General features: G+C 51.8%; 1 non-coding gene across 1 annotated transcript; it reads right to left on the bottom strand.

Moving 5' to 3' along the window:
- Positions 1-883: 883 nt before the first annotated feature.
- On the bottom strand, positions 884-1046 carry LOC124511966 (U1 spliceosomal RNA). Its single transcript, XR_006962007.1, has one exon. It is a non-coding gene; the product is annotated as a U1 spliceosomal RNA (small nuclear RNA).
- Positions 1047-24919: the final 23873 nt, after the last annotated feature.

The raw sequence follows: 24919 nt of genomic DNA on the forward strand, positions 1-24919 counted from the left end.
ATTAACTATTTTAAAACATACAATTCATTGGCATTTAGTACACTTAGAGTGTTATTACAAAACATTTCATCACTCCAAAAAGAAATTTTGTACCCATTATGTGGTTGCTTCCAACCTAGTCCCTGGTAACCACCAATCTGTATTATGTTTCTATTAATTTACCTATTCTGGGAATTTCATATAAATGCAATCATATACAATATTTTGTATCTGGTTTCTTTGAGCATAATTTTTTTGAGGTTCATCCATATTATATTTCATTTCTCTTTGTGGCTGAGAGATATTTCATTGTGTATATATATATATACACATATATATATATATATACACATATATATGTATATATATATACACACATATACACACATATATATATACACATATATATATCTCACAGTTTGTTAGCCATTCATTCATTGATGGACATTTGGGTTGTTTCCACCTTTTTATTATTGTAACTATTATAACTATGACCGTGCATGTCCATGTGTTTGTGTATGTGTTTTCAATTCTTTGGAGTATACTCCTAACAGTGGAAAATGCTGGGTCATATGGTAATTCTAGATGTAGCCTTTTGGGGAATCACCAACTATTTTCCACAGTGGCTGTACCATATTACATTACCATCAACAATGTATGAAGATTCTAATTTCTCTACATCCTTGCCAATTCATCTTAATTTTTATGTGAAATGTGAAGTGTTACCTCATTTGCTGTTGAGCTGTAAGAGTTCTTTATATATTCTGAATGCTAGAATATTATTAGATATATGATTTGCAGATCTTTTCTCCCATTTTGTAGGTTGTCTTTTTACTTTCTTCCTACTCCCCTTTAATGTACAAAAATATTTAATTTTTATGAAGTCCAATTTACCTATTTTTTTTCTGAGAGAGCACAAATGCAGCCCCCACTACCCCAAATTATGCAGTCAAGTTTCCCACATTTGGGACGATTATATGGGTCAGCATATCTGAAGTGCACTGGGTAAGCCTTGCCCTGGGAAAACCACCTTCCTGATCATGGAATCTCCCCTGCCAGGTGGGTGTATCTATTTATTTATTTTTTCTTTTGCTGCTCATGCCTTTGGTGTCTTATCTGAGAATTCAAGGTCATGAAGTTCAAGATCATGAAGATTTCCCCTGTGTTTTCTTCTAAGATTTTTATGGTTTTGCTCTCATTTTTAGGTTGCTGGTCCATTTTTGAGTTAATATTTGCATATGGTGTGAAACAGGTTTTTCCTTTAATTCTTGAAACATAGTGTTCTTTAATTCTTTGAACATATTTATTATAATAGCTGCTTTGAAGTCTTTGCTAAATCCAAATTCAACATCTGGGCCAACTCATCATTAGTTATAATGATTCTTATTTACTCTGAGTATAGTTCATGCTTTCCTATTTTTTGACATGTCTTGTGATCTTTTGATTGAGAACTGGACATTGTAAAAATTTATTGTAGCAACTCTGGATTGGGGTTTTTATCCTGAAGGTTTTTTTCTTTAATAACTTGTCTGAACTTAATTGGCAGAATCTGTCTTCTAAGCATGTGTAGCCAAATGTACCTGCTTAGTTTTTAAATTTTTTTAATGTTTATTCATTTTTTGAGAGAGAGAGAGAGAGAGAGAGAGAAGAGAGGCAGAGAGAGAGGGAGACACCGAGTCTGAAGCAGGGTCCAAGCTCTGAGCTGTCAGCACAGAGCCGTATGTGGGGCTCGAACTCATGAACCACAAGATCGTGACCTGAGCCGAAGTCAGATGCTTAACTGACTGAGTCACCCAGATGCCCCGATTTTTAAATTCTTATTTTTGTTTTTTAGCTTGGCTTCCCAAGAGTAGCCACTGTATCTGTGTCGATTCGTAGTCAGCCAATGATTAGGAAGATGACCTCACATGTCTTGGGCTCTTTTCTACGCCACACTCTGCTGAGTGATTTGTACTTAGGTCGGGGAGTGTATTTCATGTCTAGGCAGTTTTCAACTTTGTCTTAAGGTTTAGTTTTCATTTCTTCTGCGTTCTCTTGAGTCTTACCTGCACATGCCAGTGGTTCTTCAGGCAGCCACAGATGTGTGGGTAACTTATTTGGCTCTTCCAGTACCTTCCTCATTAAATTTTTGGCCATTTCACCCGTCATCTCAAGTGGGGCTGCAACCTTATATGAACAAATCTGTGTTTATTCCCCCATTAATTTCCTTCTGAGTTTGCACTTAAAAATTGTTTTAATGTTTATTGATTTATTTTGAGAGAGAGAGAGAGAGAGAGGGAGAGAGAGAGAGAGAGAGGACAAGTATAAGCAGCAGAGGGGAAGAGAGAGAGAGAGGGAGAGAGAGAATCCCAAACAGGAGCCACACTGTCAGTGCAGAGCCGGATGTGGGGCTCGAACTCACAAACCGTGAGATCATGACCTGAGCTGAAATCAAGAGTCAGACACTCAGGTCCCGCCTGAGTTTGCACTTTTACTGACAATACACCAGGTACAGGTTTGCCTTCCACTCCAAAACAGGTCAGCCCCCTTTGTCAGAAGGGATGATGGATGATGGTTTTCACAGCCAGCTTTGTCCTGAGAAAATTACAGTGCTGACTGATGTGGGAAGGTGGACGGGGGAAGCCCCAAGGAAGAAAGCCACAGACTTGCACTGACTCAAAGTTCTAGCAGGTTTTCATGGAGACCCACTTCCAATTAGTCGTTTATCTTTGGTCAATTCCCAGAATCCTTAACAGCTTGTATTTGGTGACTTTGTCCAGTTTTGTATTTGTTTTATGAGGGCAAGAGATTGCTGATATCTCTTCTCCATCGCGGCTGAAGTCCTGCTACCACAATTGTTTTTTAAAAAACATTTTTTTTAACGTTTATTTATTATTGAGAGACAGAGAGACACAGAGCGTGAGGGGTAGAGAGAGGGGGAGACACAGAATCCAAAACAGGCTCCAGGCTCTGAGCTGTCGGCACAGAGCCCGATGCGGGGCTCGAACTCACGAACAGTGAGATCATAACCTGAGCTGAAGTCAGTCGCCCAACCAACTGAGCCACCCAGGCGCCCCAACACAACCGTTACTTGTAAGTTTGACTTGTTCATTTTCACATGGTCAGATATATCAATGTTTTTTCTAGTGTCATACTTAGGATTTATTTATCCTGAGATTATGTTGTTAATTAACAGAAATTTTATTCTACAATATCATGGCTTAATTTACCATTCAAATGTTTAGTCCTTCAAATGTATTTCTTTCTTCATAAAGAAATAGGGCTCTAGCTTATTTTTCTCTTTGTTGTTAGTTAGCTGTCCCATCCAATTTTTAAAATAATCTCTTTTTTTTTTTCTGCTGATTTGAAAAACAACTGTCTGAGTATTTGAGTGATATGTCTGCTTACTTGACTTTCCATTCCATTCCATTCCATTCATTCATTTCTGTTTAGAGTCTTCGCTGAAAGTGCCCCAGTTTTAACTATTACACCTTTAGAATAGATTCTAACATAAAGCGTGATGAGATCCTCCTTCCTGCCTCCTACATTTCTGGTCGTACAACGGATTCGCATTTTTCACACTACAGAATTAACATGCATTCATTCATGCACCCGCCCCAATGTGCATTCATTCATGCACTCGTCCCAACGTGCATTCCTTCATGCACTCGTCCATACTTTCATCACACAGCTGTGTTTCGAGCTCGCGTTGCACGGGGCACCTGCCATGGTGCCAGGCAGCGCAGCGACCGGGGAGGTGACGGTGAGCCACAGCAACATGGTTTCTGCCTGGCCGGGACTTGCCTTCTCGCATGGAGGCAGGGAACAAAAGTAAACAGACACATTAAGAACATACCTGAAAATCACAACACTGACTGTGCAACAAACATCCGAGGTGGGGAGGTGGAGGATGGCCGAGGGAGCCTGTGCTCGCTGTTACGTCTGCGGGTCTGGCAGCAGCCACGCAGGAGCTAAACGTCGGGTTTTGTTTCCGGACACTTGTCCGTTTGTCCTGGCGCCGTTCATTCTAAAATGTCTCACTTTCCCACGTGGGTGGGGGCGAATAGTCCGAGCGACGAGAAGGGCAGGTGCACGCACACGCTGCCGTGGAAGAGAACCCGAGGAGCGGCAGGAAAAGCTGCGTGGCCGGTAGCTGGCACGTGGGAGGGCTTGCGAAGGGGCAGGAGGTAAGCAGGCGACAGGTCTTGCCGGGCCTTGTAGACCAGAGGCGGAAGTTGGGAGTGCGTTCTTAGTGCAGCGGGAAGCCCTTTAAGGTTGTCTGCGGGGCAGTGATGCGCTGTGTTTTCGGAAGCCCTCTTCTGCGGCGTGTGGGGGTGGGGGGGTGGGGGGGGGAAGGAAGGGCTGCAGGAGCAGGGTTGGGGAGGGCGGAGCACCGGCGAGCAAGTGTGGTCGCCGAGGGCCGGTGAAGGCGGTCCAAACAGAAGGGGAGGCGGGGTGGCGGCCGGGGCGCTGGCTGGCAGGTCCCGCTGCTGAGCCAGACGTGGGGCAGATGGAAAGGCAGGTGAAAAGCCTGGGGACAGTTCTGTCCCCCTGCAGCTTCTGGGAACGGGCCTTTAGCTACAAACTGGAAAAGGACAGAGGAAAAACTTCTGCTCAGGCGGGCTGCCTTTTTTGCAGGCAGCTTCCACCCTGAGGTTGGGGTATAAGCTGCGTCTCTGGGGCTGACTGACGCGGGGATGTGGCACACTTCATTGACGATCCGCCCGTGTGGACGGTGAGGGAGCGACTGTGAGCCTCTCAGCAGGCCTCAGGCACCAGGACCGGGAAGGGGCCAAGAACGTAACCGAAAAGCCGATCGGTGTGCGAGGAAGATGTAAACAATTGACAGAATGTTATGGGCTGCACAGAAATGTCAGGGTATTCAAGTGGGTGTCTGGGAAAACAGAAAGTTGCAATCTGAAACGATGAATAAGCCACTGACAGTTGTCACAGAATGTGTGAGAGCATGTGTGAGCAGCGAGGAGGCCGAGCTGAACTCTGGGCGGCGCGCAGCGGTGCGCGTGGCACCCAGCCAGGCCCCCCGCGGCCCGGGATGGAGCTGAGATGCTCGCCCACGGTGCCCCCGTTGGGAGGCCGCCACCTTTCCGGCCCCGTGTCAAGGTTTGCTTCTCCGCTGGAGTGGGAATGCCATCCGGGCAGTGTGCCAGGTGGCCCCGAGATTCCTGCCCGGTAGGGGGTTGTGTGTGTGCCCTGTGACCCTTCTCCGTGAACGTAGGGTGTGTGTGTGTGTGTGTGACCCCTCCCCGTGAACGTAGGTGTCACTGTGATGTGCTGTATGGAAAAGGTGAAGGGGTTTTGCAGATATAACTCTGGTCCCACGTGACTTGGTTGTGAGTTAATCACAACGGAGCTTATCCTGGGTGGGCCTGACCTAATCAGGTGAACCGTCTAGAAGAGGGTCTAGAAGTCAGGGACTTGAAGCAGCAGAGAGAGGCTCTCCCGTCGGTCTTGAAGAAGCAGGCTGCCGTGTTGTGGAGGAGGGCCACAGGGCAGGGCATGTGCGGTGGCTTCTAGGTGCTGAGGGCCTCAGCCCTACAAACACAAGGAGCTGGGTTTCTGCCGACACCCAGTGAGCTGGGAAGGGGACCCTGGGCCTCAGTTGAGGTCACAGCCCCGGCCATCACTTTGACTGCAGCCCAGTGAGACCCTCAGCAGAAGACTCGACTGAGCCGTGCCCGGAGTCCTGACTCAGGGGAACGTTGAGATACCGAATGTGTGTTTTCATCTGCTCAGCGTGTGGTAATCTGTGTGAAGTGACAGACCGTTCACACAGGCAGGGACTACCTTGCCTTGTTCGTTGCCATGACCTAGGAGCAGGTAGATGGCCTGGCCCGAGAAGGTATTCAATACCTGCTTGTTTGATGAATACGCGAATAGACGGAGGTTGGATACACAGGAGCTTGTGTGTGCTCTCCCAGACGGGGGTGGGGGGTGGTGTGCATACCCAGTAATACCGGGGGTTCTAGCTGCGTGTGAGCTCAGCAGGCATTCCTGACACGCACTGTTAGTGTGCAACTCAGGTTGCATTTGTGCGGGTCCAGGGTCCAGGGTCCGGGGTCCAGGGTGAGGAAGGGTAACCTTTCCCATCAGGGCTGCAGTGAGTGAGTACGTAGTGGGCGTGAATTTTGCGTGCGGTGATTCACGAGGCCCGGGCTAATCTGGGGGGATCGGGAGAGGTGCGCCAGACTGGCCTAGGGCATGGACACTTCATCTCAAGGTGTGCTGAAGGGGACCCTAGGTTGGGAGACCCAGGGGTGGGGGCATGATACGATGGCACCGGGCTGGACTGGGGGAGCCGGGCTGCTCGTAGGAGTCTCTTGTATGGGGACGGGATCCGTACTCTGAGTCTGCCGGGAGCTGTTTAAAATATTTTGATGGCGGGGCGCCTGGGTGGCTCAGTCGGTTAAGAGTCCGACTCTTGGGGCGCCTGGGTGGCGCAGTCGGTTAAGCGTCCGACTTCAGCCAGGTCACGATCTCGCGGTCCGTGAATTCGAGCCCCGCGTCAGGCTCTGGGCTGATGGCTCAGAGCCTGGAGCCTGTTTCCGGTTCTGTGTCTCCCTCTCTCTCTGCCCCTCCCCCGTTCATGCTCTGTCTCTCTCTGTCCCAAAAATAAATAAACGTTGAAAAAAAAAAAATTTAAAAAAAGAGTCCGACTCTTGATTTTGGGTCAGGTCATGATCTCTCAGTTCGTGGGATCGAACCCCATGTCAGGCTCCTTGCTGAGAGCAATGGAGCCTGCTTGGGATTCTCTCTGTCCCTCTCTTTCTGACCCTCCCCTGCTCTTTCTCTCTCAAAATAAATAAACTTAAAAAAAAAATAAAATCTTTTGATGGCTTCTCAACGCGTTGGAATAAACCCCACTCCTTCTACCTATCTGTCAGGCCTGACATGCTCCCACCTGGCCTTTGGTCCTGGCCTCGTTTTCTCACTCCGCTCTGGCCATCCTGGCCTTTCTCTGTGTCCCCCGATATGCCAGGTTCCTCCCTGCTTGGCTGTTCCCTCGGCCCGGGTGCTTCCCTCCGGCTCTTCTCTGAGGTGGCTCCTTGCACCTCCTCTCCCCGGAGAGGCCTATTTCGACTTGTGTCAGAAGACAGTCCTGCCCACGTGCGCACTCCCCGCCGGTCACTCATTATTGCAGTGACTGTTTGGCCTCCTGCACGACAGTTACCGCTGGCTGAAGTGATCTGGCTGACTCACGATGTACTCACTTGTCGGCTGTGTCGGCTGCTCGAATGTGAGCTGCGAGCTTGCCCGGCCCGCCTCGGTGCTCCCGCAACTTAGCGCCATATCCTCGGTACACGGCAGGTGCTCAGATAGCTGTGCGGAGACAGGTTGTCTTGCTTTGTGTCTTCGTGTCCCTGCATGTAAACAGCTTGGCTTGTCCTCGATGACCTCAAAGGGAGACCTCTTCTGTGGATGCATTTTCTTTTTTTTAAAGTTTATTTATTTATTTTGAGAGAGGGGCGCCTGGGTGGCTCAGTGGATTAAGCATCCGACCTCGTCTCAGGTCCTGATATCGATGGTTAGTGAGTTTGAGCCCCATGTCGGGCTCTGTGCTGACAGCTGGGAGCCTGGAGCCTGCTTTGGATTCTGTGTCTCGCTATCTCTCCCTGCCCGCCCCACCACTCCCATGCATACTCTGTCTCTTTCTGTCTCTCAAAAATAAATCAACATTGAAAAAAATTATTTTGAGAGAGAGAGAGAGAGAGAGAGAGCATACAGGGAAGGGGCAGAGAGAGAGGGGTAGAGAGAGAATTCCAGAAGGCTTCCTGCTGTTAGCATGGAGCCTGATGCGGGGCTTGATCCCATGAACCGTGACATCGTGACCTGAGCAGAAATCAAGAGTTAGATGCTTAACCAACTGAGCCACCCAGTTACCCTGGACGCATTTTCAAAAGTGGACTGTGGCCATCATTGTAGAGAAGAAGATGGAAGGAAGTCTGGTAAGGGGGTGATGGCACATTTAGCAGCAGGGTAGAGGGTGGTGGAGCTGAATATTCCCCAGGGCACTGGGTACCAGCCCCTGTGCCCTTGACCTGCAGAGCTCACAGCTCTCGTTTCGGGGTGGGGGTGGGGGTGTCTGGGGCAACCGTCTCAAATCCCTGAAGGTTGCCACCTTCATGGGCAATGATCTCATTTTCTCAGAGAGCTAAACATGTTTGCCAGCAATATTTAATGCTGTATCGTTACAGGACAACCAATGGTTTGGATAGGTACTTGGATTTTATTACACAGGAATTTAATTTCACGAAAAGAAAGGTTCTCTTGCTTCCCTCCAGGGTCTGATGATAGAAACCTGTGAAATGGGACAATTGATAAAATATTTCAAAATCCTCCTGGTTGAAAACACCAAGGACTGCACCTGTTGCTAATCACGTGGGTTACTCACTGGGCCAAGAGTCCTCAACTGAAGGCCGTACCTTGTTTTATTTTATGCCAATGTTCTTGGGTGGTCCCAGGGAGGTCATTTTACATTGAGTTAAATACACAAGTGGCGCTGCGTATTTTTTTTTTTTTTTTTTTTTTGTGACCAGATACATTCCAGTGGGAAACGGGAATAACTCTGGATATCTCAAGGAGGAAGAGATTTCATACGGGGGATGTGATGCTTTGCCGGCCCGGAAGGGCTGGAAGAAAGGCGGTCCGGGAAACGGCTCTGGCTGTTGGAGAGTCGAGACTGCTCGGTACCACCGGCCGTGACCGCAGGTGCCTCCGGCGCATAGCCGGGCGCTTTGCGAGCTGCTGCAAAAGTTCTTATCTGCAGAGTCCACACGCCTGCCCAGTGCTACCAGACGAGCAGTGATAAGGCTTCTGCCTTCTAAATAACTGGGCGAGTTTTTCTCATCGGCAGCATCCAGGAGGTTCCAGAAAATGTAGTTTCTGGGTTTCTAGCCTCCGTGATCCACAGGAGAGCATGGAAGAGGGGGGATAATGGTGCTGTGTTGCCAGCGGACGTCATGGGGTCCTGAAAGCCACAGAACTCTGTAAAGACCCAGTGTGTGCTTTGTCACAGAGAATGCAGTCAACGCCAATCATCTTTAGGCTCACAGATTAGGAAGTACCCGTTCATTTCTCTGGTCTCATAACCAGATGCCAGGGAAACCAGCGTCAACCCCCTTGAAACATTGAGGAGCTCAGGAGGGCGCGTGATTCCTTGTAAGTGTTCGATCAGATCCCCCGGCTTCATTTCTTACCCAATTTCTTTGGCCCCACAGAGCCTTCCCTGTCACAACAGGAGAAAAGGTGGCAGTCACAGGAATGGAGGGGGGGTGTGGAGCTGAGAAGCGTCCGAATGGAGACGGTAGGCGCAGTGGACAGTGGCCATGTGCGCTTATGTGGCACCCGGGGGGAATCCAGAGAAAGGGATCCTCGAGTGAATCTTGGACAACCCTGTGAAGTTTCAGAGGCGTGATCTATAGCTGTGTATGCGTGTGCACACCTGCCTGTGTGTGTGTGTGTGTGTTTGTGCACACATGCGTGCACATTTTAAGTAACATGCACAGTGCAATAAGGGGAGATTTTCATTGGGTGGCCATGCCCCATCCTCCAGCCAACAAAGACTGTTCCTACATATCAGTCTCTTCCGCTTGTTTGGCTCCTGATTTAGGGTCTGCCTGCTTTCGGAGAACCCGTGAGGTCATGCTCCGTGGGTGTCCAGGAGGAGTTCAGTGTCCCAGCCAAGTCCACACAGCTCAGCACCGGCTTCTGCCAAGCACATGGCCCTGACCTAACAAAGCCCTCAGGGAGGGCTTGAAGTACTTCAAACTCGAGTTCAGGTTGGCTCAAATATGGAAGCTGGCTTTCTCCTTGCCCAGACACATGAGCCTGAGTTTCTGCTTCAGATCAGAGGCTGGGGCCAAGTGAGGCGCAGGGAAGGTCTGTGTGCTCCCCAGACCGCAGGGAGCTCCACGGGGAAAGGCTGAAGTGGGGAGCAAAGGGAACCCAGAGGGCCTTCCCTTGGAGTCCAGAAGGGGGTTCCGCAATCTCCTCCATTGAGCCACCTTCTTCTCCAGAGCAAGGTTGCAGTCACTGAGCACAGGGTTGTGTGCAGGCAGAGGAGACAACATTCGAGTCTGAGGGTCAAAGCCATGCCCCGGTTTTGGACTCCTTGCATGTGAATTTGACTTCAGGATGGGACAGGTGGTCAGACAGACTGACCAGCCCACCATGCCTCTATCACCTTGGTACACAGCCCACCCTGGGGAAAAGGGGGTCATGAGGGCAGAGGTATGGAACCCACCGCATTTGTGAACTGTATCATCTCGTGACTTCCTTTTTAAAAAAAGTCTTGCGAAGTTTGCATTCTTTGCATATATGTCGGTATTCGCTTTAGTGTGAAAGAGAATGTGTGAGCCTGATTACATCACGCAAAGTGATTTCGAGGAAGGTTATGTCCCTTTCACTCTGTGGCTTTGTCCCGTGCCTCTCTCTCAGTTCCATGCATACCCCCCACCCAGTGGGACAAGTCCTGTGGTTTGAGAGCCTCTACTGAGAGGGACCCCTCCCTTCCTCCTTCCAGCAAGGTTTGCAGTAAAGGCTCTGGATGTGATTTTTTTCAGGGGAGGGGTTGTGTTAGTTGGGGTTCTCCAGGGAAACAGGCCCAGCAGGCGACGGCTGACCCGGGAGGAGGTCACGCTCTCATACAAAGGCCGTCAGGCGGGAGACTTCTCTCTTCTGCTTGGGGAGGGCCGCCTCTTCATTCTAGCCATGCCTTCAGTAGATTGGATGAGCGCCCCCCCCCATATTAGGGTATGTAATCTGCTTTACTCCATTTCTTGATTTTAAATGCTAATCTTGCCCCTAAACACTGTCCCAAACCCACCCAGAATAATGTTTGACCAAATATCGGGGCACTGTGTTTGACCAAATAGGTTTGGCAAAGATTAACCATCACAGTGGTGTGGAGGGCAGGAACTAGGGATGTCAAGAGTTTCCTGTGGATGACCGTTGGGTTTTACTGGACACTAGAGTCTCAGCCTCTTGTCTCTTATGGGGTCGATGGTGAGGTCCCGTTAGGTGAGCTACATTCCAAAGCACCCACCTGACCTGGTGAGTGACAGTGTGGGTGTGTAAAGATGAAAAGAAAGGACTTCCTGGTTTCTTCTCTGTCCAGGTGGATCAGGCCAGGCCTGTCCCCGGGTCTGAGCGGGGTTCACAGTCCGGAGCCTGAAGCCGACTGCTCTGCTGGGTCTGAGGACTGTTGTCTCTCACGTCCCACAGCAAGTCACGCCCGCCCCTGACCCTGACCGAGTCCTGAGCCCCATCTTCTCCCACGCCCCTTAGCCCCGGCTGACTCTGGGGGGGCTTACCAACCCCTCACCCCCATCTGTACCGTTGGCCTGCACCGGGCCCACAGCAGCTCCGGGAATCAAGACATCGTGGTCCCATCTGGGCCTGGTCCCCACAGGGCAAGAACCGGGTTTGGGGACCCAGCCTGGCAGGTGGACTCAAGTAGGCAAGTTACCTGAGCAACGGAGCAGTGAACATGACCTAATCAAATGGGTTCTTTCTTTCCTTCTTCCCGGCAAGAAGAAGAGATGTTTCTTTCAACGTGAACTGGGATGGTTTCGGCCTCACACTTCATGTAGCAGCTGGTTGGGAAATAAAACATCTTCCATTTCGATAAATAAACAACAACAACAACAGTCAGAAAATTAATAACCAGAAAAATACACTCATTTTATTCTACTGTTTCCGGAACAAAACGAGACTCAGGCAGGCTCGATACGAGCCAGGCCTGTGTGGGGGAGTGTGGACAGGCCCTGCTAGGGTGAGCTGGGGGTCCCCGGGGCAGGTGGGGCAGAGGAGACACTGATGGGGATGGGGAGGGGCCCCTACTCATCAGCTCTCCCTTGAGGGCTCTGGGCCAGCCAGCCAGTGGAAGGGGATGGGGGGGGGGGAGGGTACCAGTCTGCGAAATGGGCTGGGCCAGCCCTCCCGGCCCGCAGAGCCAGCCTTCCAGATCACGGTGACCCAATTCTCCCCTTAGGACTGTTTTCCCCTGAAACGTGGCCCCTGGGAGGTCGATCTTGCTCCTGAGGTTCTCAGCCCCTGCACGTCCAGCCACTTTCCCCACCCCCATTTCTGGCACTGTTTTCCAGGCTCGTCTTTCCCCGGGGCACATCATGATGTTCACGGGTGCTTTCTACGTACCGGGCTCTGTGAGCAACAGCTGACATGTACTGGCTCACTGAAATCTCACAGGCGGATGCTGGTGTTATTATCCTCATTTTATAGGTGAGGACAGGGAGGCCCAGAGGGTACCCAGGGGAGCCGAGCTCCAAACCTGAGTATCAGGCTCTGGCCAGAGGCTGCCAGCTACTGGGTCAGGGACAGAGGCCTCAAACAAAGTTAAACAATAATAACAATAATAATAATAAATTAAACATGAGGGGATCTCAAAATGGGATTAAATACACGGTATATTTGATATGATTGCCTTTAAAAATAGGGGCACTTTTAAGGCACAAAACCTTAATCCCACTGGCAGGATAATGATTAGATTTATGGGAGTAATGTTGCTTCGTGGGGCACTCACTCCCAGGGATGTGGTTCAGGGGTGCCCTGTAAGCCGAGGCTTGATGAGTGCCTTTGCCTTCCGGGGTTGTCTATGAGCTACAGTCTGAGTGACTGTACCGCCTCCTGGAAAGTAGCAAAGAAACTCCCTGTCCTGCCCCAACCCTGCTCGTCCTTAGCTGCAGACACGCAGGAACTCTGTCCACGCCCCAGACCCTCCACTGCCCTTCCCTGCCCCCACTCCTTTCCTACATGGATCTCTTTCCCACCCACTGCTCCTTCCTTTATCCCCCAGAGTGACTGTCAGCATCTCATGGCATCTTACCCGCTCCCCAGTCCTGCTGGAATCCTAGCCCCTTCCCTGACTCTGACCCAGGGTGGCACTCCCAGGTGATGTTTTTCTCCAGTGACCAGGCCTGTGACCTGGAGGCGATCACATCAGCGGGGCTGTCATCTCCTGGAGGGCAGGGGCAAGCACGTGCCTGCCCGTGTTCCCTACAGCGCTCAGTGAAGGGCCCTGCACACGTGGGTGCTGACCAGCTGGTGGCCTGGGTGCCCGGCTGGGTGAGAGCCCTAGGACCAGCCCAGTGGGGACTTGTCATCATTCTGCAAAAGTTCTCAGAACTGAGACCCTGTGCCCGGCCCTGGGTGAGGGCTCTGGGGAAAGGGAAATAGATAAGGTGTTGGCCCCATCTTCGGAGTGGGGGTAAGATACATACACCCATACCTGGGACAGAAGGGTTCTTTAATGTTTGTGAGGAGGAGAGACTCGAGCCACGGGTGTTCAGAGCAAGGCGGTCCCAGCCAGGCCAGGAGGGGAAGGCTTGAGAAGGCCTCAGGTAGGACCATGGAGGACGGGGCCCTGGGTCTCCCTGGCCTGGGGTGGTCAGCAGGCATTGCTTGCAAAGGTAAGGCAGCATCGGCCTCTCCTTTGGGGCAAAGGCAGGAGGGGACTCGTACACTTGCTCTTGCCATAGCAGGTGGGGTGACTTTCCTGTTCGAGGGAGGGATCGATAGTCCTCAGCTGAGTTCAGGAAGACTGTGGGAGAAGCGGCGTGAGGGGAGGGGTAGGAGTGAAACTTCAGAGATCTGAGTGTTAAATACCCACTGCTTTAGCTATAAGCATCTGGAGGCAAGAGGGATGTCTGGGGTGAAGGGCAAGCTCAGGGACCACGAGCAGTAGGTTGAACCCTGCAAAGGTTTATTATTTGTGTCCTACACGTGAGACAATCAAGTCCCACGGAGGCAGAGACCCACCATTGGGAAGGATCTTACAGCCAGTGGGCAGAGATGTCAGGCTTCAATTGTGGTCTGGGTGACCCCCAACTTGGTTCTCTTGACCACGGAACCACCTAATGCAGCTCTCCTGTCCGTTTGCAACAGGCCAACCCACTCCCCACCCCGAGATCTCAGTGTTTGCTTACTGTTTTTCTTTATTGGGGGGCTCCCTAGAAAGGGTAAGAGTAAACTGTCAATATGTTGGCCTATGGCGTTCATTGCCTGTAATGGTGGCTCTCAAAGTGTGACCCCACAGCCTTGACAGTGGAAGCGCCTGGGACCTTCAGGAGATGAGCATTCGTGGGCTTCACGAATGCTGAATGAGAAACGCTGGGGCTGGGGGTTTAATAAGCCCTTCGGGTGAGAATTTGGGAATCAACAGCCCGTGAGAATTCAAGCATAGCCCTCCGTCCTCCCTGCATCTCCCTCTCTCGTGGCCCCAGTGTCCCTGAGGATGGGCGGGGGGGGGGGGGAGTCTTGATCAGCTGTGGCCCTGCACCGGCCACGAGGGACGGTGTCAGTGGAGAACAGCCTGGCAAGAGGTCACGGATCACCGTGTGTAATGGGGTCCACAGAGCTGCCACTGAGCCACTGTGGTGCACTTGAACTTAGGAACCATGAGATCATGACATGAGCTAAAACCCAGGGTTGGATGCTTGACTGACGGAGCCACCCAGGCGCCCCTTCTCACTTTTCTCTTAAATGAATTTTTTTAATTCTGGAATAACTTTAGAGCTACAGAAAAGTTGCGAAGGTAACACAGGGTATTCCCACACGCCCCTCACGTTAGCAGCTGACCTTCCTGGGGCACATTTGTCAAAACTGAGATACCGGCATGAAGCGATTACTGCTTCTCCACTCCTGATTTCACTGGGAGTCCTCTAGTTTTCCCACTAGCGTCCTTCTCTGTTCCAGAAGCCAGTCCGGGATCCCACCTGAAAGGTAGCCATCGTGTCTCCTGGCCCATGATGGTTCCTCACGTTTGCCGTGACTTCGACCATCTCAGCGAATCCTGGCCAGGTATCTAGAATGTTCTTCCTACTTTTCATAGAGGCAAGAGTAGGTCTAGAAAAGTTTTTCATAAAGATGGTATATTTTCACATGGTGTTTCCCAATTTTTGAGTGTTACTGGGTTATAAATGCTGGTCACTACCAGGTAGGAGGTCTCACTTACATCGAGTCCGTAGACTCGAAGGAATGCTGTCCTTCTCAGGTTGGACACGGTCGTCAGGGAAGATCTGCGATAGCAACCGATGAAGTATTTTTATTTTTAATTTTTAAAATTCAATTTAACTTTTAATTATTTTTATTATTATTATTTTAAAATTTTGTTTTCATTCCAGCAGGGTGAACATACAGTGTTATTTATATTAGTTTCAGATGTACAATATAGTGATTCAACACTTTCCATACATCACCTGGTGCTCATCATGGCATAAAATTTTTTTCAATGTTTATTTTTGAGAGAGAGAGAGAGAGAGCGCGCATGTGAGCAAAGGAGGGGCAGAGAGAGAGGAAGAGAGAGAGAGAATCCCAAGCAGGCTCCATGCTGCCAGTGCAGAGCCTGACTTGGGGCTCGATCCCACGAACCGTGAGATGATGACCTGAGCCGAAATCAAGAGTCTGATGCTTAACTGACTGAGCTGCCCAGGTGTCCCAAGCGTTTTTAAAAACTTGTGTGCCGCACAAGTCAAACCATAGATGCCCACAAGCCCTGCCCAGCCATGTGGCCGTGGCTCATGTGGTTTCTTTGCTGGAGGAAGTTTGCTGGCTACACAGGATGACGGATTTGGAAAGAAGCGACATTTGCAGGTTTTGTGTGGTTTCCCCTCACTCTCGGGGAGGTTTACTGTTGAATCACTGTTGGCTCTGTAACCATTTTCCTGGCTTTCCCTGGTCCCACTGACCCTGACAGGGAAAACTTCTGCTGAGATTCTTTTCCCCGGATGTGGCCTGAGCCGGTGCGTCTCTGCCAGGTTTACAATGAACCTCAATCCCTCAGGGCAGGAGTCTTTATGGAAAACGATCCTGTCCACGACTGGTTTAAAAGAGACTTGCTTTTCGACAAACCAGCGGAATGTTAGTGGCGCGTTTCCGAGCACGTCTGCTCACCGGTCAGAGTTGGAGGGAAAGTTCCCTCGGTCCCAAGCGTCACCAGCTCCTGTCACCAGGGCATCGGGCATGGTGCTTGGCACGTCTTTACCGCTGCCACTCTCACCCCCTCCTCTTTATGGATGAAGGCGCCGGCCCACGGTCATGCAGCTGCTCGGCCTTGGGCCCAAGAGCCGTCCCCATCCGTGGCGGTTAGGACTCAGACTCATCGTCCCTAGGGATCTTTGTCACTGCGGTGGGAGAACGCGGAATCTGTCTAGGCAGATGCCCGTGTGGTCCGGCAGAAGGTGATGTTTGGATGAACACCTGGAGTAGAGTTAACACGACTTGGAAGGCCCTTGCCCAGAACGTTCCCAGGTTTCGTTTGCGCGAGACCGGTCCCGCGGGACGATGTGCTGGACTCGAGGGGTTTGGCCACCCAGCTCTGCACCCAGCGGTGCCGGCCAAAGTGCAGAGCAAACAGCGAGGCTTGGTGTTTCTGTGAGAAACCAGCCTGTGAAAGGCCCTCTCTATTGGCAGCCTCCGCACATGGCCACTCCTTGGGGCGAGCACTGGGGAGAGGACGTCTTGCCCTTGTGGCAGAGGCACGTGGCATGTCCCGGCGGGGCGCTCTGGGCTCTGGGGCTGTGTGCAAAGCCCCTGGGAAGAGGGGTGATGCGCGATCTGGTCTGCAGCCTGAAGGTGCTGTTTGCTCCGTGTGCTGTGCTCTGCGTGGCTTGCAGACACGTTACAGTTGAAGCCCCATTTCCAGGCCTTCTGGCGTGCCGTAGAAATGGGACAGTTGTTCTTCTCCTTATCTACGTAAACAGCATAACTTTGTCAAAAAATTGAAAATGCGTACTTTGTCCCATCAGCTAAAATGGGCTGTCAGATAAGGGTGTGTGTGTGTGTGTGTGTGTGTGTTTCCCCGCCCCCCGCTCCCCCCCCCCCCCGCCCACCTCTGTTGCATCTGATGAATGATGTAAATGGTTTTTGGCTTCAGAGTTTTTTTGTTTTTTGTTTTTTTTTTGCCAGGCACTCGAGTAAATGATCAGAGTAGTAACATTTTTAACCTTATCTATCATACTGAAACATTTTTTTCTGCCTCCAATAAAACATGTCAGAGTCGATTGAGGACATTTTTCAATGAGGTATAATTCACAGATTTTAGGAGCGACTCCGAGAGTGCACAAGTATTAAAGAAGCTGTGGGTTCTTCGTTACGGGCACGTTCCCAGCCTACCTTTTGCCTGAATTCCCTTAACGCTTTGGAGCTCTGCTCTGAAAGTGTGCGTTTTGTCTGCTGGCGGGGTCGGAGGAGCGGCAGGTAGGATGGCCGGGGATGTGTCACATTGTATCTGGTGACAGGGCCGTGAAAGATACGGCGGCTCGGTGCGTTCGGCGGTGCTTATCTGGTACATGAGAGCACATTACTTCCCAAAGACCGGGATCACTTTGGACAGTATCATTAAATGCCACGTCATTACCTGTTATGGAGCAGTGCTGTACCTTCAAGGGCCTCCTGGGACACGTGCAACAGTCGGAAGAGTGATGGGCAAAGACGGAGCTGGCATTAAATTTTCAATGGAAGCAGTATTGGCTTTGACTTTCCAGAAGCCTTATCTGTTAGATGGTGTTTGTCACTGGGCCGCGGAGCTGTGGATGTTCGTCAGTCGGAAGTTGCAGGCAGTTGAACGATATGGACAGGTGAAGGCTCCGTGGGGACCGGCCGGCTCGCGGAGAGCTGGAGGGGGTAAATTGAAGGTTTATTTATCCCATTCGCTGTCAAGGTCAGCTTGCTAGAGAGCTGTCCTATGGATGCTTACAAATGCCAAAATCCTGGCAAATTGTCGGAAAGAGCCTCCAAATCACTGACCTTTGTACAGCTCCCATCAACGTGCCCGTGTGTCTGAGCGGGGTCCTTAGAGGGAGTTAAATGGTTGGTAAAATGAGGCTTATGCTGTTGCTGTAATGTCAGCCGAGCTGCTACGTATTTTTTATTTTTGTGTTTTCAGCAGCAAGGATGAAGTTAAAGATATGACTGATGGGAGGCGGGGGTGTGCGTGCAAAATAATTATGCCGGCGTGGGTTCTGGCAGACGGGTGGGTCTGCGGTTCTCCCTTTGAACACATTTCAGGCTTTGAGCCCCGAGGCATTTCAGCGTCCCCATTGTTATGCTCCCGGCTGGGAAGGGGGCATCTGGGGGTTCCTTGCTGTCCCTCCTCCCCACCCAGGGCGCCCGTGTAGCCGCAGGGTCTCACGGGGGCTGGCCGCTCTGAGCCATGCGTTCTCCTGCTCAGGACTTGTGATCCGACTTTGCCGTGACAGCTAATTTAAGGAGGCACGACAGAGCCAATCATGTTGTCTTGTCTCCCTTTGGCCAAGGGTGGGGATTTACTAAAGCAACAACCGTGACAGTGAACTGAAAGTAGAGGTGATCAGTCGCCTGGGGATCGAGGAACACCCCCCACCGCGGAATATTATGCATCCATTAAAAAGAATGTGCTAGAGCTGTACCTGTTGGCCTGGAGATAAATGCACAGAGCCCTGAGAGAGAAGGGTGTGAGCGCTGTCGTCAGATTTTACAAAAGAATAAAACCACCCTCTGCCCAGGGGTGCTAGATAAAACACAGGATGCTCAGGGGACGCCTGGGGGGGTCAGTCAGTTGAGCTTCCGACTTCGGCTCAAGTCATGGTCTCATGGTCTGTGAGTTCGAGCCCCACATCGGGCTCTGTGCTGACAGCTCGGAGCCTGGAGCCTGCTTCGGATTCTGTCTCCCTCTCTCTCGGCCCCTCCTCTGCTCACACACTCTCTCTCTCTCTCTCTCTCAAGAATAAATAAACATTAAAAAATTAAAAACAAAAACAACAGGATGCTCAGTAAATTTGAACTTGAATTTCAAACGGTAAATATCTAAAAATAGCTTAAAAAATGATTTGGTTGTCTGAAATTCCAACGTAACTGTATGTCCTGTATTTTTATTTGCTAAATTTGGTCACTCCTCTCCCACTCCCCAACCCATAGTATGTGTGCACACGGTGTATTTGTATGTGGTTTTGCAGGCACGAGTAAATAAAGAAACACACATCCTGGATCATTCACAAGGGTTTTCTGGAAGGGGCTGCATAGGGGTTGATATGAGAATGTGGGGTAGAGGACGCAAGTGGAGAGGAGAAGGAGAGGGTGAGGCAAAAAGGAAGGACTTTCTAGATTTCCTGTGTCAGGGCCTGGGCTGGACAGCGAGGGCTCCGGGAGGATGTGGCAGGGAGGTCCTGGGCTGATGAACTCACCTCCCGGAGGGCAAGGCTGACGGGGGGCAGGCTGTCACGGGGCGAGGGCTGCTGGGGGCCCTGTGGGGTTCCCAGGAGGAGACTCTGCTTGGGCTGGGCGGTCAACAGTTCTTGTGCTGTTGGTTTGGGATGAAAAATGAAAGGTTGCATCTCATCGGGTCTGCTTCTCCTCTCTGGGAATCACGCCTGGTCTGATCTTCCTCTTTAACCCGACGAGCCCAGCAGGACCTCCTAGTGCACTTCGGGGGCCCAGTGGCGGGTGAGAGGGACGCCACGTCCCCACCTCCCTCTGTCTCATGCTGTAGGCAGTCACCACGGAGGCCCATGCATCCACTATTTACAAGACAGTTCAAAACTCTCCTTCTTATTTCCAAATTCAATTAAAGAGCCGCTAATACGTCCCAGGTTTGTTGTAACGAGCCCATAACAGAAACTGACATCATTATCAATTCAAACAAAACACAGACGCTTCATCTTCTGCTTCCTCGGGGAAACCCCCAACTTCCCGAGCCGGTGCCTCCCTGGCAGGGGAGGCCGGGAGCCTCACCTGGTCTCTCTCCTGCACAGACGAAGGGAGGGCCCTCTCATCCTACGGCACCCGACTCCCTTTGGTCAAAGGAGCCTTACATAATTGTGATTCTGGAATGTTCTTTCTATAGATGACGTCCCTTTCCAATCTCCTTTTGGGAGAGGAGCAGCTGTGCAGAGCCTGGTGAGTGGGTATTTTCTGTGTCCTTATGTGGCCCAAATCTCTGATGTTCTGATGTGGCCTCGAATATCAGCTTCTCATGATGCAAGCTATTTGAGGCTCCGACATCCACTGTCTGGAATGAAGAAGAAATGGGCCAAGAATCCTATCTGGGTGGTAACGCAGAGGAGGATCACGGCGTGGAGGTTGTGAGAGGGGACGGGGGCAGGACAGGGGCAGAGTGGATGACTCAGGGGGTCCCGAAACTTCAGCCAGGGCACAGTGTGTCCAGCCAGGCTCCCCCTTCAGATCTAAGGACTCATGGGGTTTCTGCTTTAGAGCGAAGGATCTAAAGATCTAAGGACGCATGGGGTTTCTGCTGGCCGGGCCCTGAAGGACAGGCCCACGAGGTGCCGGGGAGAAGCAACACTAATAGCCCGGAACACAAACTGAGGGCCAGGAATCGCCAAGCTCCTGAGGTAGGTGACCTTGTCCACTCTTCTCAACAATCCATGGGCATAGGTAGCGACTGCCTGAGTATTTTAGGTTAGGACACCGGCTCACTGAGACGTCCTAGCATTTGAATCTAGCAAGTGGTTCAACCTGGTCCAGAGATCTGGGTTTAACACTTCCTCAGTGGCTGAGAGGCATGGTGGACACCTCACCCAACAGGTGTCCCTGTGAGTCGTGGACTCCTTTATCGGGGACCCCCTGCGAATGCACAAGGCCCCTCCTCCTCTGGCCCCCCGGGCCCTTGGCGGCTTACACGCAGAGCTGTGGTCTCTCTCGTGGGGTCTTTCTCTGCATCCTGAATACCTTTCTCCTCTGAACGGGTCCCCGTGTTCCAGAGTCTTGCAGGAAGCTCTCATGGGCACTGGGAATCGGTCCCTTGGCCCTCGCACGGATTCGGGGTGTATGCCAGTTCTGTGAGGCTGTGAGCCCGAGCCCTGCCACGCTGACGGCGAGCACTTCCCGTGTGCCGTGGGGTTGACACAGTGGCGGGCAGCGCGCCTTGGCCCCGGCTGAGCCGTGTGCGGCAGCCTTCCCTGGGAAGCCAAGACACAGGCTGTTTTCCCAAAGGATCTGGTGCCTGGAGGCCCGGCTGAAAGACCCCCGGAGCAATGCCTGGGCAGAACCTTCTGTAGCACTTGTAATGGAGTGAGTGCAAACATCCTCTCCGCTGTGACCACCAGTGGCCCTGCTCCAGCGTCTCAGGGACCCTCTGTGCAAGCAAGCCCGGACCATCCCTAGCGGAAAATGACTAGTGTTTTCTGCACAGAACCCATTGGCTCTGCCCTGGCTGGCTCCCAGCCACCCGAGCTATGTTTCCCATGCTGTTTCCGCAACTCCGAAGAAGGATGGACAGCCACAGGTTCCGCTGACGGGCGCCCAGACCCCAGAGAGGCCAGACTGTGCCTTCCCGTCACCCACCAAATATTCCTTAGCTGTGAAGGGTTTACCGTTAGCTGACATTGTCCTCGTCTCTGAAGATGGTGGACAAAACACACAAGATGCCTGCGTTCGTGGAGGTTGTAGACTTTGGGGGAGCAGGAGAGGAACCAATAGACAAACAAAGAAGCCGATTTCAGAGAGCGGGAAGGGCTCTCTGAAAAGAAAATACCACAGGTGGATATGACCGGCGGCTTTATTTAGGCTTTCGGGATCTGAAAGCCAGCCAAGGGAAGGCCTAACAAAAGAGCATTCCTGACGCGGGGCAAGTCACAGGCAAAGGCCCTGGGGTCAGAGCAGCTGGTGTGATGGAAGCTGAGAGAACGCATCCGCGGTGGTTGGAGAGGAGTCAGAGAGGCAGGCCTAACCGGGTGGCGCAAGGCCCCGCACCTGGAACAACGGTCGGGTTGCATTGTTAGCCTCTCACGCCTGTGACTTTCTTGTGCCGCTCCCTCCCTGGGAAAGTCTCCTCTTCTCCACCCACTGGAATCGAACTTTTCCGAGATGTGCCCCGTCCCGCACGGGATCCAGAGCTGTCACTAAACAGCCAATGGGAAGGTGTGTCTTTCTCACCACGGGCAATCAGGAATTCACTCGTCCGTGAGCAGGAGTTGCTGCTGGGGACAACTTCTTGCAGATAAGTGCCGCGTGGAGAAGCCCTCTGTCCGCGCCGACCCCGGGATCCGGGCACCCTGAGCAGGCCCTTGGCCTGTGGTGGGCTTTCTGCAAGGTGGAGGTTCTGTTTGAGTGACGGCTGCTCTGGGACATCTCAAAGCTGGGAGATGTCCCCCAGGGGCCCGCGGCAGGTGGTGTTTCTGTGATAGTGACTCCATTTACTCAGGGGGCCCTCCTGAGATGGGGTCCGGCTGGGGCTTCCCTTGTGTGCCCCCCTCCCCACCTCTAATGCTCTCGCTGTGGACAGGCTCAGCCACCTGAGCCCGTGGTCTGCTCCGACCGTCCAGACCTGGTGGGACCCGGGAGAGAGCACACTCGGCCCCCTGACGTCTGATGGCAGGTGTCTCCCCAGTACCCGCACCGTCTCTGCTCAGTTCCGGGGTCACCCTTCTCCTCGGCCCGCTCCCACCCACCAGCAATATGTGCTCTGGGTGGGATACACGGACCAGTGGGGATCCTCACTCTGCCCCTGGAGAGACAGAGAGGACTGTCCCCTTCTCCCTGGGTGACCCGGCCTCTTTCCCTTGCTCCTGCTTTTTGGGGTCAGATGTGGTTCAGTCAGATGGCAGAGAAGGCATGATGATTGCAACCATATATCCTTAACTCATTTTGGGCCGAGAGCTAACAAACTTCCCTCATGCGTGATGGCAAGGGGTGGGGAGTGGGGAGATGTTTCGGCTCTGGCGTGGAATGATCTTGCCACAGCCTCCCTCTGCCCCAGCCGCCGACTCCTTGTGATGGCCGAGCATCAGGACCAGGGACTGGCATACTCCAGCGGGCTCTGAAACCCCAAGCCCAGCACCGAACCTGGCAGTGAGTGACTTTTTTTGAGAGGCGGTGTTCTCTCCCAGCAGTCTACTTTGCTAAAGGTGATAAAACTGTGACCTTGACCTTGAGGCAGTGCCATCATCAACAGAGCCTCAAGGCTGTGCTCAGGGCCGCCTACCTGTGCCACACCAAGTTGCAAAAAGTCTTAGGAATATTTACAGTTGGTCTTTAAACAGCAGTGGGTATGAATAAAAGAGCCATATCTCACATCATTAGTCCATAAATATGCAGTTTGGTTTTATTTGTCAAATAAAATAACCTGAGATTGAACTGCCTGGTTGAAAGACACAGACATACATACACCTGTCTCCTTGCTCTGCCCCCTTCCCCGTCTTCATGTCTGCCACCCTTCGGGAATGTTCTTTGCCCAAGCACATCCTCCTTTCTCCCTTTTCCAGGATTCCTGGGGATGGTTGTTCGGGCAGGTTTCTCTCCCCCTCCCTCTTGAGGGAAGCCTGCTGAATGCCTGGACTGTCATAGTGACCCCCCCCCCCCCGCCCCGGCTCAAGCTCTTCAGGGAAGGGGCAGTTGGAATCCCCTCACCCATTTCCTTTATTTAAGGGAGCCTTATTCATTTTCAGTTTATAAAAGGCTTGGAGCCTGTGCTGGGCCGGAAGTTGGCTCTGCTGCTGGTGGGAGACCCTCTGCGGGAGCAGAGTGGCGAGGGCTCCATTATACCCCGGCCTGGGGCTCAAGCTGTCCCGGGTGGGAGTGTGTACCTGGCGAGGGTCCTGGAACAAGAGAGGGAAGGCAGGAACACATTTCCCTGGGGATCTGGGACTTCAGGTCGTGGAATGCACTTGTGACAGCCTTGTGTGCCCTGCTCTGTCTGGCTCTGGGTACGAGAGACCTGGGGGGCAGGCGTGCTCTGGGCGTGGCTGGTGGAGTAGGCCGTGTGCCCCGAGTAGGTGTCACAGGGAAAGGAGGATGGTGTGCTGGGTGGGCACCGGGGCTCCTGCTCAGTGGGTGTGGCTGGGTGACAAGGCATGGCCTCTCAAACAAGGCTACCTGCACGCCCTGAGTCTCCTCAGAGGACCCTTGAACTTGATCTAACTTGGCTCCTGCCCAGACAGAGCAAACCATGTTCTGATCTGAACTCTAAGGGTTGTGGGTAATTTTGAAAGCAGGGATACTCACGACCACTCATCCTGTCAACGCACAATGTCACTAAGACTCAGCGCACTAAATCGGAACTTTAGCTCAGAGTGCCGGTTCTTCTGCAAAAGAGACTTTGACTTTCAAACTTGCGTTCACCTTCTAGGCTCAGAGGCTGAGCTCCGTCAGGGAGACTGAGGGGTGTGATGGTGAGGTGGGAGGGTCTCATGTTCAGCCGCCCACATTCAGGGGGCTGCAAGGTCCAGTGCTGGAGTTGTTGGTGTTGCCTGGACAAAACCTTCTAGGCTCAGCTTTGGCTTCTCCTTGGATTCCGATGGTAAAATAATTGTGGATTCTAGACTGGTGGTCACCAGCACCCTGTAACATGCAGGGCTCCGACACACAAATAAGCCCTAGTTTTCAGTTAATGTGACTTTTTCTTACTGTGCCTCTTCAAGATACTTTTTGTAGAGATTTTATTTTTAGGTAATCTCTCTACAACGTGGGGCTCGAACTCACAACCCCAAGGTCAAGAGTGGCACACTCTACCGACTGAGCCAGCCAGGCGTCCCTGTGCCTCTCTGAGATATTATGCTCATAGATGCCATGTTTATTAAACAAGCCTGTGTTGTGTTTTTAAAAGGAAGTTGGCCACGTGATGAAGTTCAAAGCCATTGTATTTTTTCCCCCATCAGAAATGCTGTCTCTGAAAGGTACTTCAGAGGCATAAGGCTTCTGTGCTCCAAACTGAGAAGTGATACCCTGCACCGAGAATTCATTCTTTATTTTTTTAAGTTTATTTATTTTGAGACAGAGAGAGAGAGAGAGCGAGCATGAGCAGGGGAGCGGCAGAGAGAGGAGGAGAGAGAGAATCCTAAGCGGGCTCTGTGCTGTGGGCACAGAGCCCAGGTCGGGGCTCAAACTCATGAACTGTGAAATCACGACCTGAGTCATGAAACCAGGAGTCGGACGCTTAACCGACAAAGCCACCCGGGGGCCTGGAGAATTCATTCTTCTTGAAGATCCAGAA

Source organism: Lynx rufus, unplaced genomic scaffold (genome assembly GCF_022079265.1).
Source record: "Lynx rufus isolate CCGP_SWC_20201006 ecotype Redwood Valley unplaced genomic scaffold, mLynRuf1.p SCAF_16, whole genome shotgun sequence".
Lineage (NCBI taxonomy): Eukaryota > Metazoa > Chordata > Mammalia > Carnivora > Felidae > Lynx > Lynx rufus.